General features: G+C 32.5%; 1 protein-coding gene across 1 annotated transcript in view; it reads right to left on the bottom strand.

Annotated features, from left to right (window-relative positions):
• lin-28 (protein lin-28 homolog) overlaps nucleotides 1–24,425 on the bottom strand; it is a 74,566-nt gene that overhangs the window by 8,967 nt on the left and 41,174 nt on the right. The gene's annotated exons all lie outside the window — the stretch shown is intronic.

Genomic DNA, 24,425 nt, shown 5'->3' with positions numbered 1-24,425 from the left:
AAAATTTGTAGTGCTCCACTGGTCCGGATGTTTTTTTTATTATTAAATTTTCATCCTAAAATTCAATGAAAATAGTATATTTTGACACTGCAACACTGGAATTATTTGAAATATGGCAACACTGCCGAGTGATAAATAAGCTCACTTTTTTGACAGAAGAGGCAAATAAAGAGAGACGATTTGTCGGAAAATTCGTTTAATAGCATTAATAATGAAAATGACGATAATTTTAAAACTAGATATTTTTTTATTTTTTTAACATTTTTGTATAAGTACATATACTTATTAAAACTTTTTACCCGGAGCGGAGCAAACCCCGGAGCGAAGCCGGAGCAAGTATTAGGTCCCGGAGCGGAGCTGGAGTGGAGCAACTCAAAAAAGGGTCTGCTCCAACGCTCTGGATACAATGACCATTTACCTACTTATTTAAAAATATTTAAGTTATCAAAACGCCTATAATAAATGAGTGGACAAATAATATAGGCTTATGGAGCCGTGGGGCGATGGTAAGAATCTCGTGTCTGACAAATGTGTTTTAGATCCAGAGCTTGGTTGAGAAGTAGAGCAAAATGGCGTATTTTCTACGGGTATTCGCGTAAAAAATGAACCTCTTAAGGAGGCGGTCAAGATTCTAAATTGGATTCTATAAAATGGGGGGATACTTATAAGACGTAGAACTTACTTTAGCGACAAGTGCGTTAACAATTAAATGGTTAATTTAAACAAAAAACCAGCTCTTGTGTTCCACGAACTGTGTCATTAAATTAAACATGGGTCTCGGTTAACCAACGTTGACTACTCTTATTAATTTTACTTTAGAAGCAATAAATTTGCTGGTAGTATAACGCTTTCAAACCGTTAACTTATTTTGTTGTTCGTGCATTTTTTAAATAATATTATCATGCTTACAAAATTTCTCGTCATCTAGTCTATTAATTGCTCTACACCTTTTCATTGTGTCATTATAGTACCTACAACTACCCCTATCATAAAACAAACCGCTTAGATGTCTGATTCGACTTTTTAGACAATTTACAGTTTGAATCTTGATCTGTTCTGTGTTTAAAACTGAAATTTATATTTATTGTTGATACTAATACACAATAAAATTGAATTTGATGTAGGTACATATATTTATAATAATCTCTTGGTCGTTCCCTCAGGATAACTTACAAAAATATGGAGAACACTAATGTTTGCACAAGCGTCATTTTCGTGGCAATCGAAATTCCCGGATCCTTCCAATAAGTAATAAAACGTGTCATCATATTTTTCGCAATCTGTGTGCGTCTTTTAATGTTTGCTTCACATCCGCCTTTTCCACTAATGATCGATCCCAGATATACAAAGTTTCTAGGTTTTTGAGGATACTTGCTGCTAGTAGAATGTTAGCTTGATTGATAACCATTAACTTGGTCTTATTCATATTCATAAGGAGGCCGTATTTGCGACTTTCTTCCTCTACCTGGTGTAGCAACTCTGCGAGTTCTCTTTCATCAGCAGCGATTAGCGTGGAATCATCTGCGAATCTTACCTATTTTCTAGACACCAATTGTTATTCCGTCATGACATTCTGATGGAAAAACTCCAACTTATTGGATTGTCGGATCGATTTTTGAAGCTATTCGGGAGTTATTTTAGGAACCGTCAACAACGGCCTTTATCAGTCACAGACCTTTTACACATTTTCTAGTGTTCCCCAGGGCTCAAACTTAGGGCCGTTGCTGTTCACGATTTTTATAAATGACATAGCATTGGTAATAAAAAATGCTATGTTTTTGTTGTTCGCTGATGACTTGAAACTCTTTTTGGAAGTTGTCACCTTGGACGATTGTCGTCAGCTCCAACTTGATATATATAATGTATTAAATTGGAACAGGCGTAACAAACTAGAATTCAATATTGATAAATGCAATCTTTTATCGTTTACCAGAGCCTCAAAAGTGTTGTTTTTCCAATACTCGATGCATGGCAGAGTTCTGTCACGAATATCATCTGTAAGGGATCTTGGCATTACGTTTGAGAGTAAACTGACATTTATTAGCCATATAGTTACCATTTGTAACAAAGCGCTTAAAATGTTGGGCTTCGTCATGCGTACTTCCCGGCTCTTTTCAGATGTTACGGTATTAAAACTTTTATTTAATTCTTTAGTTCGAAGCAGACTTGCGAGTGGGTCTATTGTTTGGGCACCGCACCAGTTGAAGTATGGCCTTATGGTGGAGAGGGTACAGAAGAAATTCTTGAGACTCCTTTACTTGAGGTTGTATGGATACTATCCGTGGCTTTATCCGACTGACTTTCTCTTAGGCATGCTTACATACTGCAGTCTGCAATTTAGAAGAGATCTTTATTTAGCTACGTATTTTTTTCGACTTATACAAGGTATAAATGAGAACTCTGCCATTCTGGGCAGTGTTGACCTGTGTGTCCCTGATAACTATCTTAGAAATAGAGACCATCAGTTGTTTATTCTCCCAAGGTGCAGAACCAACCTGCCACTGGTAATGCCAATTGGGAGAGTGATAACTATGTTCAACGAAATTGCTTCGGGTGTTAATATATTCCACCTACGTGAGAATGAGTTTAGGTGGATGTTGTTTTATAAATTCTTAAAATAGGGTCTGCTTAACTCATCCGGTGTACTTCCTTGTACCTATCTAATTCATCTACTGATATATCTCTTTTTTATGTAATACTGTTATATTTATATATCTTTGTTTCTAAATGTCATGTTGTGAACGTCTTAAACTTATAATTTGTAATGTCCACAATATGTTAAAAAAATAAATGAAATGAAATGCCAATAATGATCTAGGGCTCTCCGCATTATTATAGTGATAAATGATACATCTCTCCACATGCACACATGTATAAAAATAATAGTTTTTAAAAAATAAAAATCTTAAATAAGTAATAGGTACGTAAGAAACACGGAATTCGCATGTTATCTCAACTAGTTACTGATGTAAAATTAAATACTCACAAGTATTAATTTTATTTAGTTAACTTATTATCTTCTGCAATCGATACATAAGTCTGATACACGATAGAGGACGACCGGTACGATATTATATTATCCATACAGATCTACAGAGTCAAAAGGCTTTCAATATATGACTGTACCAGCCTACTATAATGATTTCCTGGGTTGTTTGCATTATTATTGTGGAGGTTTTACGACTAGCCAACTAGCCAAGAGAGCTTGTATCTACCATCATGCACAGAAAAGCTACATACTTTGGCCATATCTTCCGTAATGAGAAATAATATGATTTACTCCACCATATAAGACAGGAAGCATTAGTGGCGTGGACAGAAGGGCATTCTCTTTGCTACGCAACGTTCGAAAGTGACTCAGCATCGAAGGCGTTGGTGAATTGATAGGACTGGCCCAGGATAGGGAGATGCTAGGTACTGCAATCTGGTCACTAATTTTCGATAGAAGATAGTTATAGAGAATTTCATCACGTTTACAGTACTTATATTTTGACAAGTCCATAATATATTATGAATAATAATTTTATTGTCGAACTTGGTTATTACGAGAAAGATGGGACCGACTGAATTTGCTCGTTATAAGCGTTACTCAGGTATTTTTAAATGAGCGATCACATGACAAAAAAGTCGCAATTCAAACAAAAATACACAATTAGAATTTTTCCCCGAAACAAATATGACATGCATAAACTACAAAAGAAGTTGTTTATTGTAATGAACGCTGGTAGGTACGAGTACCTACTGACTTTACAAACCTTGAATTTTTACATGCAATTTCAACCATATGCGTGGATACTTTTTCAATATTGCCTGCGAAAACACCAATTAGGTAGGTACTTAGACACTTAACTAGTGTCCTAAATGTAATCCGATCCCGGCGGCATCATGTCCGGTTGGATTTTATTGCTTAGGGTCGAAATGATTTTAAACGATCGACTCGTTTTAGCAACAGTTTTAGGAAAATTTTAAGGATATCTTAGCTCGGTATACCCAATAATCCGCTCGTTATAAAAATGAATAAATGTATGGAGAAAATCATAAACTAAAATGTCTTGTTTCCTCGTTACATCCGATATCTCGCGATATCCGTGCTCGTAATAACCGAGTTCGACTTCGGATATCAAGTATGTATATTATAAAAAACATAATAATTATTATCGTATTCATATTTTTTGTTAAATTAATATGCAACAAACCATGCATTAAAAAGGGAACTGTAAAACGAATGGTATGTCAACTTAAATACGTTAACAAAATTTCTACACAGGTGGGTCGTTAGGAACTCTAAGGCCCGTTTCAGACGGGACATCGGTGTCGCACTCGATATAATATAGGAGGCCTTTGTATTCGAATAAAGGGGCCTTCGTATTATGTTTATGAACGCCCCAGAGCTAATGAGTCAACGCGTGTCGGGTACACTTTTCCGTCGGCCGCTACATTTTCAAGCCACCGATACACTTGTTTTTATTACCGCAGCCAGTTTTATGTTCTAATTTATAACTCGAAATTGTGCGTTGACTCATTAGCTCTCGGGCGTTTATAAACATAATACAAAGACCCCTTTATTCGTATACAAATGCCTCCTTATTATATACGAGCGTGACACCGGTGTGTCTGAAACGGGCCTAAGGGTACGTTACGTACGTTACGTATGTACATACGATACGTACAAGTAAATTAATACTTCTATACCTACGCACATTAACACAATCGTCTTTTTAATATACAATTTATGCTACAAAACACGCATACTGTATGATTATGAACACACATTTTGGCTTGAATATATTTTAATAACTTTATACATATTAATATTATATAATTAGGAATAATTATTAATTAATTATACACTTCGTTACTCTTATAACAATTGTTTATGATACTTTAAATTAAAATATGTACCGTGATAATTACCTGGAAAAAAATAATAGCACGGTTAGGCAAAGCCTGTCATGGTCTCTCACTCAGGCAATGAGCAATAAAGTAGAGGCTTTTGAGATGGCTTTCCAGGAGAATCTTCAAGATACTCTAGGTATCATAAAAAACTGTATCTACTCCAAAAGATGCTCTTAAAACAGCTATAAATCTGGTATATAATGAGGAAAGCAAACTCAATTTGATTACCACATAATGCAAGACGAAAATACATTATTTATAATATTTTACATGATAAGATAAAGGTTATAAAATTAGGGAGAGAACACAATATACATATTGGGCGAAGAAGCTATTGCAGTAGTAAATTGTGTATTGAATATGAAAGGCAACAGAAAAAGACATAAGTAAAATAGAATACTGTACCAAAAGGGAAATAAGAATGAAAAAATATGGTCCATTGTGGGAAGCTCCCAACCAATTTAAATAATTTACCCTTATAACTTAATATAATTTTATTAATTATAATTATAATCTAACTCCAACACAATGAATAAATTATGCTGTAAGACAATTTATCGTAATTTGAGACTACAATGAAATAATATCAATAATAATAAATTGTATTCAATGTTTTTAGAGGACCCCCAATAGCTGGATATTGGTACTTATGTGAATCTAAAAATTAAAGTCAATGATGGTTTATTATATAAAAAGACCACACAAGTCTGATGTCACGACAAATGAATCTTTAATGCAAAATTACTTGCAACTCATTTATAATAATTAGTCATATTAACCATTTCCAGCTTTATTTTTATATTAGTATTATGCTATATCTCTATAGAAGAAGATTCTCTTCAAGATCTTTTGTTTCATTGATGGTCACTGAATGCAAAAGCAAAGTATTCTACTGGAGATACAATAGATAAAATTTAAGTACTTAATTTATTGCAACGAACGGGTGATACAAATACTAGTTTTTTTTTTTTTATATACCTTGGGATATATAACTTATATGATAAGTCCGGTATAAAATTCTTTCAGAGTCTCTTGCAATTCGCAAGGTGAACGGTATTTTTAAGTAGTCACATTCCAATCAAAAATTCCTCCTTGTTGTGATAGTAATGCAAGAGCAGTGCGACCTATACACGTGTGCACGTGTGGAAGTTCTCACACTCTCGCATATACGTTGAGTGTGTTTGTTGCGTTCAACACGTGGCCACCGAGTGAGGAATGGGCCTCGGCTTCCTACACTCGGCATTGTACACGTGAAGGCTTACAACGAAAATCATTCGCTCAGTTACTACTCAAAAAAAACTCAATATGGCAGTGGATACCAACTGCACTTCAGAATTAAATTATTTATAATAACCGCAGGCGCACACTACGATCTTCAAATATCGATAGTGTTAATTCATTTACAATAAAAGTGAAATAAACAATTTTATGTAATGAGTTTTAAAAATTGTTTTACAATAGAGTAAAGATAAAGCATTTCGCTCAGATGGTGATACTTGATTTATCGATTATAATAAATCTTTATATGTATGTGGTGAATATCAAGTGATAGACCCGTTTTGTAAATTATCATGAAACCATGACCAAATATCACTGAATCTCTTGAAATCATAATATAGATTATAGAGTATAGACTATTTCATGACTTTCTTTCTGTATTATACGTAAAATTGTATCAAGCTGTCGACTTAAAAACATTTTTTTTATAGTTCCATTCGGCGTACCAATTAAACGATTTTAAAATTAAATTCTACCGGGTAAATAAATAACTACAGTTTGAGGAGATAGGAGAGCGGATCAAGCAGCATCTGAGAGTGAAGACACGACGTCGGCCTGGCTCGACCACGTGCTGCGGGTGCCTCAAGAGAATTTCAACCTGGCTTGCCTGTTCTTCAAGCCAACCGGAAGCCGCTAAATACCATTCATAGAGTGTAATATACTATATAATATGGCGGAGCTACGAGATGTTGACATGACCTGGGGAGATACAAGAAGACTGACGCGCGACAAGGATTCTAGAAAGCGCCGTGTGGTGTTCATATTATGCTCTAACTGTGGAGCGGACATGGTTGAAGAAGAATAATATATTTTAATATAAGTACTAAATTAACTAATTCTGTTGGTGATAGTTTGATACAAAAATTCAACTGACTATCTGAAATTAAGAAAAGAAGAATGAAACATAAGTTCCATAAATTCAAATTCTGTAAATAAATGTTCATATACCGACTACGGTTTACACTTTACAGAGATAATTCAGGTCATTAAAACCAAAATAAAGTTATACAAAACCCTCATCAGGCCCACATTGACCTACGTGACGGAATTTTAGAGTCAAAATCAATAAAAAAAATGAAAGGAAACTCGACATATGAAAGGAAGATACGGAGAAGAGTCTTAGTAACTGTTTACGAAGAAGATGACACGTGACGAGAAAGGTACAACCACGAACAACACGTATTAGGTATACGATGATCATCCCTTCATCTCACTCGTTGGGCTGGACGGTGGATGAAAGATACCAACAACCAAAGGAGCTGACCAAAAGGGAAAGAACGGGAGACCTATAATACTTCATTGGTTATATTTTATAGAGAGAAATACAGCATTTATCAGGCTAAGGCAGTGGAGGAAACTTTTGCCAGACATGGTGTTAGTACCGATTATGAATGATTGAATTAATTATCATAATTGTTAGATTCGTGTAATATTCGTTCGATTCGTTATAATACGAACCTAGGGATTGGAATACCAAATTTCCGTTACCGCTTCCGCAATGCCGTTTTTCGGTATCTATTACAATTTGAATGCCGGTATTCGTTAAAAACGTGTCAAGATAATTCGTTCACGGCACCTTAATTATTCTTTTCTCACTACAGTCAATTTTCCACAGTAAATGAATTAAAATTCCATCAAGAAACGACAGCCTTTTAGCTCTTGTCAACTTCCATGAAGAGTTTTTCCGCCCAAAATAAATACGTGGTGGATTTTAATCGTGTGATTCAATCATTTATAATTTTAAGATATATTATTTTTAATTTATCTGCATTCTTAATACCGGTATTTCGGTATCGATGAATAGCGGAATCCAGGTTATTTATATACATATATGCCTGGAAATTTCGTAATAATTAAAATATAACAAAATATATTGACAATAGAAAATCATTTCAAAAAATATACTATTATAACTCGTTTTAGCTTTCTCTTTTCTAATGTATTCGAGGTTCGAGCTTATTACCTACCGTACAATCACTCGCATTATTAATTGCATAAACAACGAATTTACGAAAAGCTCTATAAAGCTTTATCGAGCTTTTTGATACAATTATTAAAAATAACACTTATTTAATTTACAAGTATAAAATTATCAATGATATGTTATGTATCGTCAATAAATAAATAATATCTGTATTTTTAAAAACAAAGCTAAAATATATTGTATCTCATTATTTTATTACTTATAGTAAAAAATAGTCGGCTTCGGGCTGATGATAAAGTCCTACTTTTCAAATGTAAACTAAATTTTGTTGTAAAACAAAATATTTAAAACTGTAGTTATTTAAAGAAAAATGCTAAACAAACCGCACGTAGTAAGTATACGTATTTTAAATAACTTACCTAGGTACTGGATAAAATGTTATATACATATATATATATATATATATATATATGAATCTAAGTAAACTATTAAAAAATTGATGTTTGTAAATTGCTTAAAACCTCTGAATAAAATAAAATAACAATACGGATATGCACAGACTATTGAAAATCTTTACACATTGTTCAATGAAACCGGTATAAATTTGTTGAATAAAATTCGTTGTTTGTTTCATATCAAGTCGATCTTGGATCTCGAAGGTAGAGGCAACGTTTTTGTATCAATACGGGATATAGTAGACACGACCGGATTAGTTAAACTTACAGGATTAAACAAAGTGCTAAAGCCATCGCAACTTGCGTAACAGTAAAATCATATTTATAATATATTGATTACATATAAATAAAAATGATATCCAGTTAAATACATTTTATTTAAATGCCATTTTATGAAAATTGAATACTTATACCATTTTTTCTATCCGCTGTCAACAAAATTAGATTCTCGGGACCCATGGTGGCTGAGATCGGTCGTCGCTTTAACTGATAAAACGGGCGAGTGTCGCTTAACTGAGAACCTGAGACAGCGATTAAGCACAGAAATCACTATTTTTGGTACTCTAGGTATTTAGGGGACTGGAAGTGATATCTTATATATACTAAAGAACACCTAAAATATTTAGCTTTTTATAAATATTATTTTATCTATGTTATCATCTATGTTTTTTACTTTAATAAATAAAAATCTAAATGAACAAAAAATCAATATTATTAAACGCATAAGCAATATAATTTTTATTAATGTCAATAATACATTAAAACTATGAATTATTATAAATCCTACTCCACGCATTTGAGAGAATTTATCAAACCATGTAGGTACCTATACTTAAGGCGATGTCTTTACCTACCAGAGAGACCTAGCGGAAAAATACGAAGATTGCAATTTCGACAGTATCATGAGTAACAATAAGATGGGGTCCAATTCAACAAATTCACATTTTATTACATTTTTTACAATAACTGTAAGTTTATCTTTGACTTAATAAAAAAATATTTTTCTTTCAAAAGTTTTCAGATACATATTTATTAATAAAATTGAAATTGTAAATTCTCAAAAAATGTCTCAAATTGCAAGCTTCGTATTTTTCCGCTAGGTGCCTCTGGTAGGTAAATACATCGCCTTAAATGATGAATTTTACCATAAAACATAATATAATATAATATTAAACTGTAACTTTTCAACGAACGCTATTTGTATAAGTTTTTGAAGTTATACGTCTTTAGGCGCGTTTGGAAAATCAGATCAGAGTGTATTTTTGGCGTGTGACATGTAACACATAATTTATTTTTTCACGCAAATATAAACGCAGTCGATTTGATTCGAACCACCGATTGTTCGGTTATCAGCCGAACGCACTGCCTTTACGCCACAGTATGATACTCCTATCGTGACGATTATACAGTATAATATTATAGTTTAGAATTGTTCCGTTGCCTAGGCAGTGAATTTATTATTGTCGTCCATTTGCAATTCCTTACGTAAACAAACTATTAAACGTCATAGTGGCGTGGCAGTTGTTACTTAAAAATAAAAAAACGATAAATAATTATATAATTTAGTAATATAAGTTAAAGTATATAGAAATAAACCAATGGCGTTCAAATAAGCGGTCCTTTTTCTTGAATGTGTAATTTAACAAGATAATTAAGAGCTAGTCGAAGAATCTAGGTTATCACAAGTTTTGTTTTTGTTTGAAGTATAACTTCTAACGCGCGTACATATTATATATTATATTATACGTTTATTTATTTTTCTTATATTTTTTATAAGAATACCTATTATAGAATAATTAATAAGAATAATTAGTTAAGTATATATTTATTTGCATGTTCAGTAATTCTGTCACTAGATGATCTCAGTAGCACACTCCACTATAACAACATTAATTAATTACTATTGCGGTATTGTATAATTCCAATGGTTCTAACCCTCGAAAAGATCGCTCATATTGTTGCGAGTATCCATTGTCGGACCATATTTGATTCAAAAGAAAGAGATACTTTTACAAAGCATGTTCGGCCCAATTATAACAATCGTAAAAGCAGTGTTTTCTATCTCATATATTATTAAAGGAATTTATATCACAAACATGAAATATTTCAGTTCCTGTAACCAACGATAAAATAAAATTTTAATTACTGTTTTTATATTAGGTAGCTACATGTATTACATTTTTCTCCGAGAGTCGTCGAGATGCTTTTAGGGTATTTTTAAGCTCACATTAGAACAATAGCTTTTTTTACAAATTCAATAAATGAAGAATTAAATATTCAATTTAGGTATCTAAATATTGTTTTAAAAGTAAAAAAGTTTTTCTCATTATTCTTCATTTCAATTTTCTCTCTTGTTTATAAAAAAAACCCCACTGGTGATCGTGGAACCTGATAAATACTGGGCTGTAGAGTTCAGGAATCACGAATAAATGAACACCTACCGCTCGATTTCCCGGATATCAATATTCCGAGAATGACAATGTCAGAATTTCGTTAGTTTTCATATGATGTCCATCTGAAATATCCAATTTTTGTAAACGAAAGAATTACAACCTGAAGAAAATGGGTTAATAAGCTTTGGAAACATCTGTATGCGATTTTTTAAAAAGTGTTATTTGACTCATTCATTTTCTCATTATTTATGTGAAAATTTTATATTTAAAAAAAGTCCTTTGTGGATCGTTTGTGAATATACGTAAATGACTAAATGAAGAGATTGGTTATTCAGAAATTCCGGTCTATCCCTAATAATTTTATACGGACCCTATGGCGCCGCAAACTTGGAAAATATAATATTTATTGGTAGACAACGATGCTTAAGGGGGGACATGCTCAACGTAGGTCAAAATGGAGCTTTTGTTCTATTTTCAAAGCATGATCCTGGACATACCTTAAACGTTGTAGATAATCTATTTATATAATTTTGAAGCCTTATTATCCTTTATATTTATTTTATACATTTGATGACTGCATAAAGTATTTTTATTACATAAAATAGTATTCTTTTAAACCTCTCACTCGAATGTTTTAGAATATAGTCATATTTCAGTACATAACTGTGCAGTGGTGTTAAGATTTTTTACCGTTTTACCGTAACGTTTAAGGTATATCCAGGATCATGCTTTGAAAATAGAAAAAAAGCTACATTTTGACCCACGCTGAGCACGTCCGCCCTTAAAAAAAAGATGCCTCCGATTAAAATAAATGCCCAAATTTTTTAAACTTTTATCATTAAATATCACTTTCATCAATATCAAAGTCATACAATGGCAATAAACGTCAGTAGATATATTATTTATGTACTTTCATCTGTAATATTGTTATCAGAATTACGTGAACAATCTTCAGACTCAGTTTTCTATTTTTATAAATTTGATTTTGATTAAGGGTCGTTAATTTTCCTTTAAAATATCATATTCTGTGACATCGAGTGGCTACCGCACCAACTCACCCCTCACGAGTTAACCGACCCTCGCTGCTTCAGAAGTTCGTCACGATTGCTAAACAGCGATTGTAAGACACTGTCGATTATAAGATGTATCCCAGATTCAGAGACAATACGAAATTAAAAGAACACGCGTCTTATAATCGATGCGATACGGTATTATTGAAACAGAAAAAATAAAATCCTGTATAATATTTATCATTAAACAATATATATTGTCGTAATTAAGTATGGTATCTTTAGCACAGTGGTATATGTGCATGGGCGCGAAACCCGAGAGATGCAGTTCGATCCCGCGGGGTGTCTTGCTTTTTTCAAAAAGATTTTTTTTCTATTGGTTATAATAATATTTCCTCAGAAATATTTTCAAAATTATGTAAGTTCAATAAGTAGAATGTTGCATCCTTAAATGTGGTGAATTATTCGTTGAATAAAAAAGTTTTTAATTAAAAATTATTAGCAAGTTCAAGTAAGCTACAATACTAAAATATCTTGGGAGTGATCAGTGACGTCGGTTAGTACCTAATTAAAGTAATATCTACTTTGATTTAAAATACAAAAGCCGATAGCCAAAAGTAGCTCAATTTGGAAACCGCTTCAGAGAGTATTATAAGAACCATTATTTAAAATTTGTCATAATTAAGTATGGTACCTTTAGCATAGTGGTCTATGTGTGTGGGCGTGACACCCGAGAGATGCAAGTTCGATTCCTGCGGGTGTCTTACTTTTTTTTTAATTTTTTCAATTTGGTTAAGAAGTATAATATATATTTTATTTTCTCAGAAGTGTTTTCAAAATTATGTATATTCAATATATATGGCAAATATGAAATATATAACTATTTCGCTCACCATCTTGAAAAATATACGTGTACGTGAATCTAGCACTGAAATATTGTCGCTAGAAATATAATATAAACCCTCTTGATAATGGCCTCTGCAACGAGCCTGAAACGTCGACGAAAGAAGAAGGAAGTACCTACACGCGGTGGAAACCCAAGAATCTATTACGTTGAAAAACAACGTCTCAAACATTATAGACTGTCATTATAATAGTTTACACACAATTTCGTGATTAATAATTATGTTTTTCTACGAGAACGTATTCAAAAATCATACTTACATATCAAAGTGCAAGTAACAAAAGCAAAAAAAAATGTGCTTAATGAGTCCAAGTAAATTTAAATTATGTGGCACACTTGTCTATTTCTAACTTAAGAAATACAGTTTCTTTCAATAAGAAAATCGACATCACTATACTTAACCATGTAAATATATAATGTATTCTTTTCTTTTTTCTTTCGACCATGTGCGATCCTAATAGGATCATATGGGCCTCCACATGGTGGAGGTTTGTATAATGTATTATTGATAGTATATACGCTATAAGTATCCCATATTAGAAAATTATTTCCATGAAGGTTTGACAGCGAATAAAACATCTGGTAACTGTAATTGAATAGGATAAAGTTAATAGAAAACATTACTTGTTTGAGAGGATAGCTGGCATCTCCAGAAGGAGGGCACGTCCGGTCAAAGAAAACGTCTGGTAACCCTATTTACAACATATTTTCAACTCTTTTCTGTGCACTGTAAATAACACGACAAATATCTCGTCGGCTCTTTCTTGCTCGAACAAGTAAGCGTAGGTTTGTCTCGCTTTCCCTTCAGTATGCACGCTCGTGTTAGGAATTTAGGTTATTGTGTTTGTTTCGACATGACATAACATCGCATTCCGAGCTGCATTTTGTTGTTCCTTCTGTTCCGTGGCGGCCATCTTGCCTTTTTGAACATTCACACGTGGAATAGAATGTCGTCCTCCTATTTTTGTTTTCGTGGCGGGAAAATTAGTACCACCACACACACGAGCGCTGTCTGGCGAGAAAATAAACAATAATTATATTATTTGTGTGAAAACAACTGTATCCGTATCATTCCCCCAATATTTTTTGTTCAATAGGAGTTGATACAAAAATAACCACATCTTTAAATATAATATCCATTGATATGGATTACCAAGAAGTTGTAGACCTAGAAGAGAAATTCTTTAAATTCACTGCGAATGAAAACTAAGGTAATCATGCACTTCCCAATCTATTCAAGTGAAAGTATTTCTCTTATGGTATCATCGGAGTCAAGAGTTAATTTATACCACAGGTGCACACAAAATTGTCTGTTTCATCAGTTAGCCGTTAACGACTGTTTTAGAGATATTATCAAACTAATAAAAAAAAATCAGGCAGACATTGATTCACAAAAAATATATTTCAGACTTGCATGATGTCGTTATTTATATTATATATTTTATTTTCTCACAGCTTTCACCCAAATTTACTAAACTACTTACTTATTAAGTAACTTAAAATATAAAACTGATTCATCGAAACACCACTATAATGGAGTTCTACCACGAAATTGCTAGTTCAATAATTATTATTAGTAGATTATTTTAGATGGTTTCTATTATTGATGAAATGAAGAAATCTTCAAATGTATATTTATTAGAATGCCATAGAATGCTGATTCAGTAAAGTTATTTGTCCAGTACGTAACAGAAGTAACCTGCCATTGACAATGTCAATCGCGAGGGAAATAAATTATGTGGAACCAAATCACTTTTTAACTAAATCACTGTTTATAAAATCTACTTTAAATGATTATTTCTAAATGCGCTATTGTATATCTTAAATTTGTTTTATTTGTGTCTATGTAGAGTTGCCACTTCAAAATTCTGCACTCCGACCCTAGGATGACAATGTAATATATTATTCTAAAAACATTTTTTTTACATATTATATTACTTTCTATTTATTTATTACTACATTTTACATATATTACTACAAGTGAATACCATTTGATTTAATTTTATGAGGGGTACTCAGATAAAGAGGCATATCAATGTAGTAAAAAGTGCAAAAAAAGTGCAACGCTATAAAGCGTATATCTACTTAACCATAATCATTTTGGTATATGTTTTTCTTATTTTTTTTTTCATATGTTGCAGAAGCTTAAAGCTTATGGTTTGTAATATTTCCTTCGGGTAAATAAATTCATTTGCATTTAAATGATTAGTACTTTATATTATGGTTGCTCAAAGCTCTCGCTTATATTGTGATAAATGCATCTTTGTTCCCTTTCAGTTTGAAGATATTTTCGAATAATAGGTATCTGATATGAGGCTGATCAAAATTCGTGTTTGAATTAATTATTTTTTAGTGAATAATATTATCTAATATAAAATTAAATTAATATATTGTCAAACCGTTTTTTTACTCCTAAGTATATGAAACATCTTTGGTGCATACTCTGTATAATTAAGAATTAAAGTTTAGGTACATGTACATTGTATATTATACATAAGACAGAAGTTTATGAAAGTTGTGTGTTGATTACGATAGCCTGGCATCTCATATGTTTCATCTAATGAGGACCGTCGCAGAAGTTTAATAATGAATGACATTATTACGAAACCCAGACGACATCGGAAAATATATCCAAAGCAATTTAACGTATTATTTATTTCATTACGAGACATAATTAACAGTTTTAGTGTCGTAATACGTTTGTCGACGAAGTAAACACTTTTACTGCGCAGTTAGTTTATTCTACGTCACGTGTTTGTGAAACCAACAAAAAATAAGTAAACAATATTTGAATAAATTGTTTCATTCATCGCGTAGTAAACAATACGAAAATTGTTTCAAGGAATTTCCTCGAAAAAAAGATGCCTTTTTGCAACACCGCTTGGACGTGAAGCAGTGAATTTCTCCCACTCTTTCCCGGCTTGCATTATAATATTATCTCAATTACGTAATTTTGAGTTAAATAATTTGTTGTCATATAATTATATTTATTTGTTTATTTCTAGTACTTTCCTACATTTACATAACAATAATAATAAGCCGTATTTTTTCTGTGTAAAATACTTTTTAAACTACGTAGGTATTTCATCTTTCCACCAAGAAATAAAAGAAAATAAAAATACTAACAATAAATAATTACAAGATAAAAAGAACTTTTTATATACTTATATAATATTATAATATAATATTAAATTTTTGTTAAATCATATAAACTTGACTTGACTTGACTAGCTTAAACGATCAAAAAAAATGTATTTGATAGAAATAATACTGAAATGTCACTTTGACATCCATATTGATTTCCATAGTAACGCACGTATATATTAATAATTAAGTTGCTAGGACCCCAGACCCCTTAGCAACCAATAATGGTATCGAAATAACTTTTCATACAAAACAGAATTAACTGAAAATGAATTTAATTCTACTTAAAGATGAATAAAAGTATTAAAAAATGCATTGGCATCGTGTTCTGATATATTATAAAAGTTTCAAATGTCTAGCTAGTCGGGAAGTTAGTTAAAAATCGATTTCAAGATTTGTACCGGATAAACAACCACCGGACAAATAAGAATACGACCTAATAAAAACGTTGTAAAACGGAATGTTTGTTCGTCTGACTGTTAGGGTATAACTAATTGATCAATTTGGAGGAATTCTGAAGATTTTTTCCGAAGATCAATGCTAAGCAAGAGTGCATACAGACGATAGCCCAGTTCAACCAGTGTTTAACCAATGAATTTTTCCAGTACTAACGTATGGGTATTAAACATGAACCTTAAAATACAATAGGCTCATAGTAAAGCGACGCGGTATGAAGAGGTGCATCTTAAAAAAATCTGTGATAGTTTAGTTATAAGTTATAAGTTTCCAGCGAAAACTAAAAAAAAAATTATCGACTTTAAAGATGATATCGAAAAATAGTAATTTCACATTTTATTGCACTGCGAAACGATCGTTTGTATTAATTTTTGTATAAAATTTGTAATTTGTTTTTTAATTGCCGATTACAATAGACTTAACTCGATTTAGTAAACATTATTACTATCACATAAATGTTTTTTATTTATATGTATCGTTTATTTCAGACTCAAAAACATATAAATTTATATTCTCAGGGCCTTGCTAAGCCTACATCCGCCTCTGCGATCATATATTACCTAAAGCTTATTATTAATTAAAACACGTACTGTCAATACCGCGTACCGTTTATAAAATGGGTACCTTTTACTGAGCATCTGGTTAAACCATCAGTTTAAATGGAAAATCTAGATTCTTGGAAGATATCATTAATGCGGTAGCAACCGGATTCAACTAAAAGTTTACTGAAAAAAATATTTTTCTTGAAGTCAGTCAACTTTACATTGTAAATATCATCACAAAAAAAATCATCAACCCAAATAATCGTATATTAGATTACCTAAATAATTTTGTTGAGGCATAAATTATTTACTAGCAGTTCTATACGAAATTATATTTGTATAATTAATATACGAGATACTATTTCTATTAATTATTATTTTATTACAAGAAATATATTTTTCAGTATTAGATACTCACCTACATAAATTTTACCATCAAAGCTTCAAAGGTTATCTTATCATATCATAGATTTTCATTCATACCACCCAGGGATTGCAATACCGCATGAAAATATTAATACCGGTTGTTCGGTATTGCATATTGAATACCCGTATCAATGCGGCGTTCGTTAGCAATATTTATCAGGATAATTTTTTCACGACATCCTATTTTTTTATCAGTGCCGTTAACTCCATACATAAACCAAAATCGAAATGATTTTTTTTATTTCTTACCAAATTCCATCCAAAAACAAAGTTGAGAGGTTTTCGGCCATAATAAATCTTATTAATATCGAAAATACCGGTATTTTAGATTTTTTAAATCGATATTTCGGTATCAACGAATAGCGGGTTAATGGTTTTCAGAATTATGGTATTGCATTTAATATTTCAACCAATGAGATATTAAAATTTGTTATTGTTTTTTCTAACAATTAATATTATCAAACACTGACTTTGACACGCCTGATTGTAACAAAATAATATTTTCTATGATTTACTAGTAAGTAGTACGTACAATATTTTTTTAATTGATATTATTACTCAGATAATTATAAATAAAATCTATGGATCTAAAATATAATATAATGTTAGAATAAACCTTGATGATTTTCCATAAATTTTCCAGTACATAGCAAAATAACCTTCTTAATTTTATTCATGTTGTGATATACCCTAATGGAGGCTAGTCACCATCACGACTAGAGTTGGGCTTCGCGAATTTCCCGACAGGAATTCTCGAGAAATTTTCGAGATTTTCCATCCCGAATCTCGAGAATTGAAATTTTGAACATTTCGGGAAATTCCGGATCTCGAGAATCTTTTCTCGGGATTTGGGATTTCTTTATTATCACATATTAATTGAAAAAACGATTTTCTATATGGAAAAAGTTGACGGAAAAAAACAAAACGTTCAAAGACTGATCGGGGCATTTAACACAATAACCCATAGCTTACGGGCCGCACAAAATTGTGTTTTTGCTAATTACTTTTCAAATGCAAATTGACACGTTTATTACAAAATTAATTAAAATGGCCCGTAAGCATTGTAATGTTTTGAATTATTTTTGCTTTCCTACTTCTATTTTGTTTGTAAAATATTTTTTTTAAATAAAATCATGACACATAATTATAGAACAGCTGATGCAGTTATATGAAAAATTCAAATAATAATTTATTTTAAATATCAAGTGTTTTTTTTAACACGTAGAGCAGTTGGTAAACCCGAGGGGTGAGTAACCTTCTTACAATGAACTCCCAAATTTAGAAGTCAGGAAATGTCTTTTCAGAACAACTAATATTGGGGAGAATGGTTTCTGTGGATATCCTCTTACACATGATAATAATACACAGACATATTACATTTTCTATTTTACGGGATGAATGTGGACATTCAGAATCATAAAATAAACCACGCAGGTAAAAATAAAGTACGTACCTATGTCTTACCTGTTACTAATGGTATAGTACATTTTTAATTCATTCTTTAACTATACAATTATGAATGCATTACTGTTACTATTAATTTAAATTTTGAAGCGTGGATAATGTCATAAGAACGGCTAAACTGGCTCCTTTTGGGGAAGATTTTGGAATCAATCAGGAAGGGTGGGTCTGAAGAACAATTCACAATAAAAACCTGTACAACATGTGAAATGGGCACATGCGACAGAATGGAACAATAAGATAAAAATTCGAAAGCCAGTCGCACATAAACCAAGTTGACGACAGTTTCAGTTTATGAATTAATCAGGGGCAGAGCATTAAATTCGAAAAATACAAAACATTCTCAAATATTACCAATATTAAATGCGTGTAATGTGTAATGGATATCATGATACAGACCAAAATATTGAAAATAACATTTCTTTATTTCTCTATATTCATACAGCCATACCCAGAAGAAAACGCACTTCCCTTATTTTTGTGTTCCTTGGCACTGGCTCTCATTAAAGTTCGGGGACCCAAGTGGACAGGACTAAAACATGCCCATCGAATGCCAAACACACGGGAACCACGACTCCGCTGGATCAATAAAACTAAGAGATGTGTAGGAGTTTTTTTTGGCATGGAGAACTTGGATTCTGGAGACAGTAAAATGAAAGAGTATAATTGAGGACGCCAAATCTGAGAAGAAGATAAGATACTGTTTTAATAAATTGTATTAAATAAATTATTCGACCAGTGGATAACCGTTTGATAAACGTTTCAGTACAATTACGTGGTGGTAAAATTTCAATTAAAAAAGCAAAAGTGCTAAAATACACAATATTATAAAGTTTCAATTATGAACTTTTAAAAGCTCTAGGAAGCTGCAAAGATTTCACCTTCATATGTGCTACAAAGGTTATCCGCACAGAACAACACAAACATGGACCCCTACAAACCATCCGTATCGCACAACACTCGATACGAATCGAACGTAACAAAGGTTTTTTACACCTCGGAATGTCTCAGGAGAGGATACCAAAGACTGAGGTCGCTGCACACTCAATTGTGCTTTAACTGAGTTTACACAGACTTTCTAATGAAAATTGCCCATGAGAAAGAGTAGCATGGTGAGCCAGCAACAAAATAAACGATTCTAATTAATAAATATATTGTACTAAAAACAAAGTTTAAAAAAAAAAAGTACATACAAAACTATGTGACGAGATCTTCACGTCCGCAATAAGACGATTTATAAACGCAGTAAAATTGGGCTTTTTGGCGACCAGGTCGGACGCCCCGATGCACCCATCAACTGGTTGGACTGACTTGAGCATCCCTTTCGGAGCACAATCTCGGACATTCCTATAGGATGTAGTTTGCATCCTGTAGTTCTCCGCCATATAAACATGTTTGTCAGATGACACAAGTCCAAGACAGCACAGAACAAATTAATAAGATAAAACTACAAATGCCAATTGCTATAGACCATGACATTGACGGCTTTGATTTATGACTTAATGTGGGGTAATAAATATAATCCCCCTGAATATCATCAATTATTATCAATATTTAAAATGCGTTGTGCTTGCGTGAAAAACTTTAAGGCTATACTTCAGCTGGGGCACGGTCTAAAACGATCTTGACTACGCGACGCGAGGATTATGCAAATGACGCGTGCAGAACAAAACAAAACAATAATTTGTCATAAAAAGTCAACATGCGCCCATTTAATGTTATGGTTATTGTTCTATTACTAATAATAATAATATATTCATTGACATGTTTTCTTTTTCAAGTAAATGGGTAACGTTTTTTAGTCATCTTAAGAATTAATTCCCCCGTCGCCATCACAAAACAAATTGACGCGTTCACAGCTCGACTTTCGCTCTCCGATTGCCAGCCAGTCCGAAATTTCGTCGCACCTATAGTTGAAATTTATTTGCCGTTTCACTGAAGTACCATCTTAATGCATATTGTGACACTGAAGTAAATATTGAAAATATAATATTTTTTTTCAGTTTATCGCGAAGTTCTCTACACTCGAGAATCGTACCTTTGTACAATTCTACCCAGAGGGTAATGCACTTCCCATTATTTTTGTGTTCCCTAGCTATCCGTGTATATGTGAAGGGCACCTGCCTCGGTTAGCTGGATGTAGTAACGACTAATTTATCATGGTATCCGTAATCTAATTGCTGCGGGATCGAGTACAGCTCTGAATCATTATTTTTCTAAAATGTATGTTTGAGGTTTTTCAAATTATGGATTTTGGATAATTTAGAACCATTGATTTACTCATAGACACTGCATCTGATGACTAAAATAGCCTTCGTTAACGACCTAACTAATCTACTTAATATACATCTGGGTTCTCATTATTACAAAAATGTGGTTGAAAAACTAACTCCGCCTGCATTGTAATAAGGGTCGTCATTGGAAATCTGCGTTCGTATCTTTACAGCATTATTGTTTTATTCTGCTATAGCATCGGGTAAGAAGCCATATATTGTTTTATAAAAAAAATATTGTCTGTAAAATCGAATTGACCCAAGTTACGCCTTTTTGCAGCTTAATGTACCTACTATGCATATTCACCGGTCGCAAATCAAACAATTAGAATTTAAATTATAATTCCAGTCCTCAACCCTCAGTCGATGGTAAATATTAATTGAATGTAGTTAGAAAAATTAACTTCACCTATATTACAAGAATGGTTGTAAATTCGAGTTTATGTCACTTTAAAATTGAGATTTTATATGGAACAAATAAATAATAGCGTAAGTATACTTGGTTCCATGACAAAACAGAACATGATAAAACATAACAGTGACAAAACAGAACAACGATAAATATAACTTTGACCTTTCAGGAAAAATATAAATTTAATATTGAAATTGTCCTATCTCTATTATGTGATAGATTTTTAATAGCACAGATTTTCAATACGCCATTATAAATCAAATTATATACCTAACTTCTGCATTCCTAATAGCTCCTCAAATAAACGGGACTTTGCCGGCAAGCTTAGGATATCTCATCTTAATCAATATAATATGTTCAAAATGATTGGGTGACTAGGTACAACGAAATAATAGCCTGACCTAACCTAACCTAACCTAAATAGATTCCACAAAAATTAATGTTTAATTTTTCCCCTGGCTGTTCTGTTTTGTCATGTTTTGTTTTGTCCGGTTACCATTTAAAATATAGGCAAGGCAAGACGTTGGCTTTACCTTAAAATATGTATTCTCATCTTCCATCATAATAATATGCAGTTAATTAAAACATACATTCAATAGCACAATATATCAGTTTATTTATGATATTATGTACCTATCCCATATATGGTTGTAGTCGTTAAACAGCCTATTATAAAATAATTAATAACGCGATGTTCCTTCTTAGTAACCCAATCGAATAGATTGATGTATGGTGGACACCCTTCCTTTCTGTGAGACGCATGTCAATCTGTCAATCGGAAGTTTTGACAGATGGACGAATATGGTGGTCATCTCAGTTGTCATGATGCACTTTATCGGCGCCAATTAAGAACCGCTATATAGGTACAATTCTTTAAAGTATTGGATACTTTATCAATCCTGATTTATACACTCGATCATTTAATATACGTGTAGTACCTACTACTAGCGTTTCCATATCTAGCATTTTTAAATAAGCATCTAGTTTGCATCTGGCACATGGCGTAAAAACTAGCATTTTTTGACAACGCAAACAGCAGAGTTAGTTGTTATTTCTCACAAAATAATTATGAAAATTTTCTTGAAAATCAACATGTTGGCATTGCACATATTTCATCTTAACAATAAATTAACAATGTAACATAAAGTGCCAGTTATATAAGAATATGTAGCGTTTTTTTCTGCCAATTAGCGTATATTTTTGTTAATGGCAGTTGGTAATACTGCTTACTACCGGCGAAAATGTAGTGCCACCTCCCAATTAATGTTCCTATATTAATACATTTTAATAATAATTATCAATATAAACGGTATATAAACCTTAATCACCTCAAAGTACGCTCATGTGATGTAGGTATAACGATTTGAAGAAACTGAAAGGTATCTTCACGAATTCTACTATACTATACAGTTGTATTATAATTTGAAAGCTTTAGCTTTGGTACAAGGGCAAGTCATAATAGTTTCGTGTTCGAAATGATCAATGTATGTAGAAATGAGTAAAATGATACTATTATATTATTCATAAAAAATCATGATTTATGTTTTAATTTCGCAATATCTGTACATTTAATAAAACTAACGAATCATCTAAAATTATATTCAAATGATTGCGAGTTTTTGAAATATGCAAGCAAGGCTAATAGTTTCAAAGCCCACAATCTTAATTTTCTACTTTTTTGTATGTTACTTGATTCTGCCTCTGTAAGTAGGTACTTTTCAGTTGTAAGTGTATTCATAAAATATCAAATCCATCTACGTTAGATAATCGAATATAATTAAACCGGAGGTTTATATTCTTGAGCCGCCATTTTTTTAAATAATACCTACCTTAATTGTAAGGACATTTAATTTCGCTATTTATAATTAATTATTAAAGCCCTAAATGTGCTTGGCGGTTTTTTGCAATTGTTACAAAATGGTGGAATATGGAGGTTGGTACCGAGTACCGACTTTAAAAACAACAGGCTCAATTAATTGTGAAATTTGCTTGAAATGAATCTATAACGATTTTCAACAACTTAGTTATTTTTATGTGGGTATTCTTCTCGTCACAGAGAATTGAGACTTTCGAAGTGTGGCTGTAGGTATCTACACGCACCCTCAGTATTTATTTGACTGGCCGGGTGACAAATGTTGATGCTATCAATCGACTGGGAAAGGACCGGGAAGTTCTGCGTAGTATAAAAACCAGAAAACTACAGTACCTAGGCCACATTAAGGCTCGATGACATTGAGCGAGTTTACAAGCAAAAAGCTGGCGAATTTACTATCTGCTAGTAAACTCGCCCATTGTAATCATCTAACTAGCTAAGTAGTAGATTGTAAACAATCTACGAGAAATGTTGAAAACCGGGCTACTTTACTCGCTACTCGATGGCGTGTGGGCTTGTCAGCTAGTAAACTAGCCGTGTGTCATCATAGTTGCTAGTGAACTAGCTGCGAGTACGAGCAAATTAAAGAAACAACATATGGTTTCAACTCGCTAGCTTATTGGCTACTGAGCGAGTGGAAAGTTTTGTATGTCGTCATCACTATTGCACTGGCTGACTCGTTCGCTTTTAAACTCGCCGGCTAGCAGGTTGTAAACTCGCTCAATGTGATTAATGCTTTATGAGAAGACAAAAATACCTTCCCTAACTTGTCATCCGAGGAACGATGATCGGTAAACGCAGCAGAGGACGACGCCGCATTTCGTGGCTGAAGAACCTCCATCATTGGTACAAGTGCATTTCCGAAGTGTTATGGGTAGTTGACAATAAATCAAAGATCATCCAGATGGTCTGACCTCAATTATGGGGATGGCACAATAAGAAGAAGATTCTTCTGGTCGCTACATGATGTACGAGATA

Source organism: Rhyacophila brunnea, unplaced genomic scaffold, assembly GCF_057557595.1.
Source record: "Rhyacophila brunnea isolate RB1 unplaced genomic scaffold, BYU_Rbru_1.0 scaffold_3, whole genome shotgun sequence".
Lineage (NCBI taxonomy): Eukaryota > Metazoa > Arthropoda > Insecta > Trichoptera > Rhyacophilidae > Rhyacophila > Rhyacophila brunnea.
This window is presented reverse-complemented; position numbering and strand designations above follow the sequence as displayed.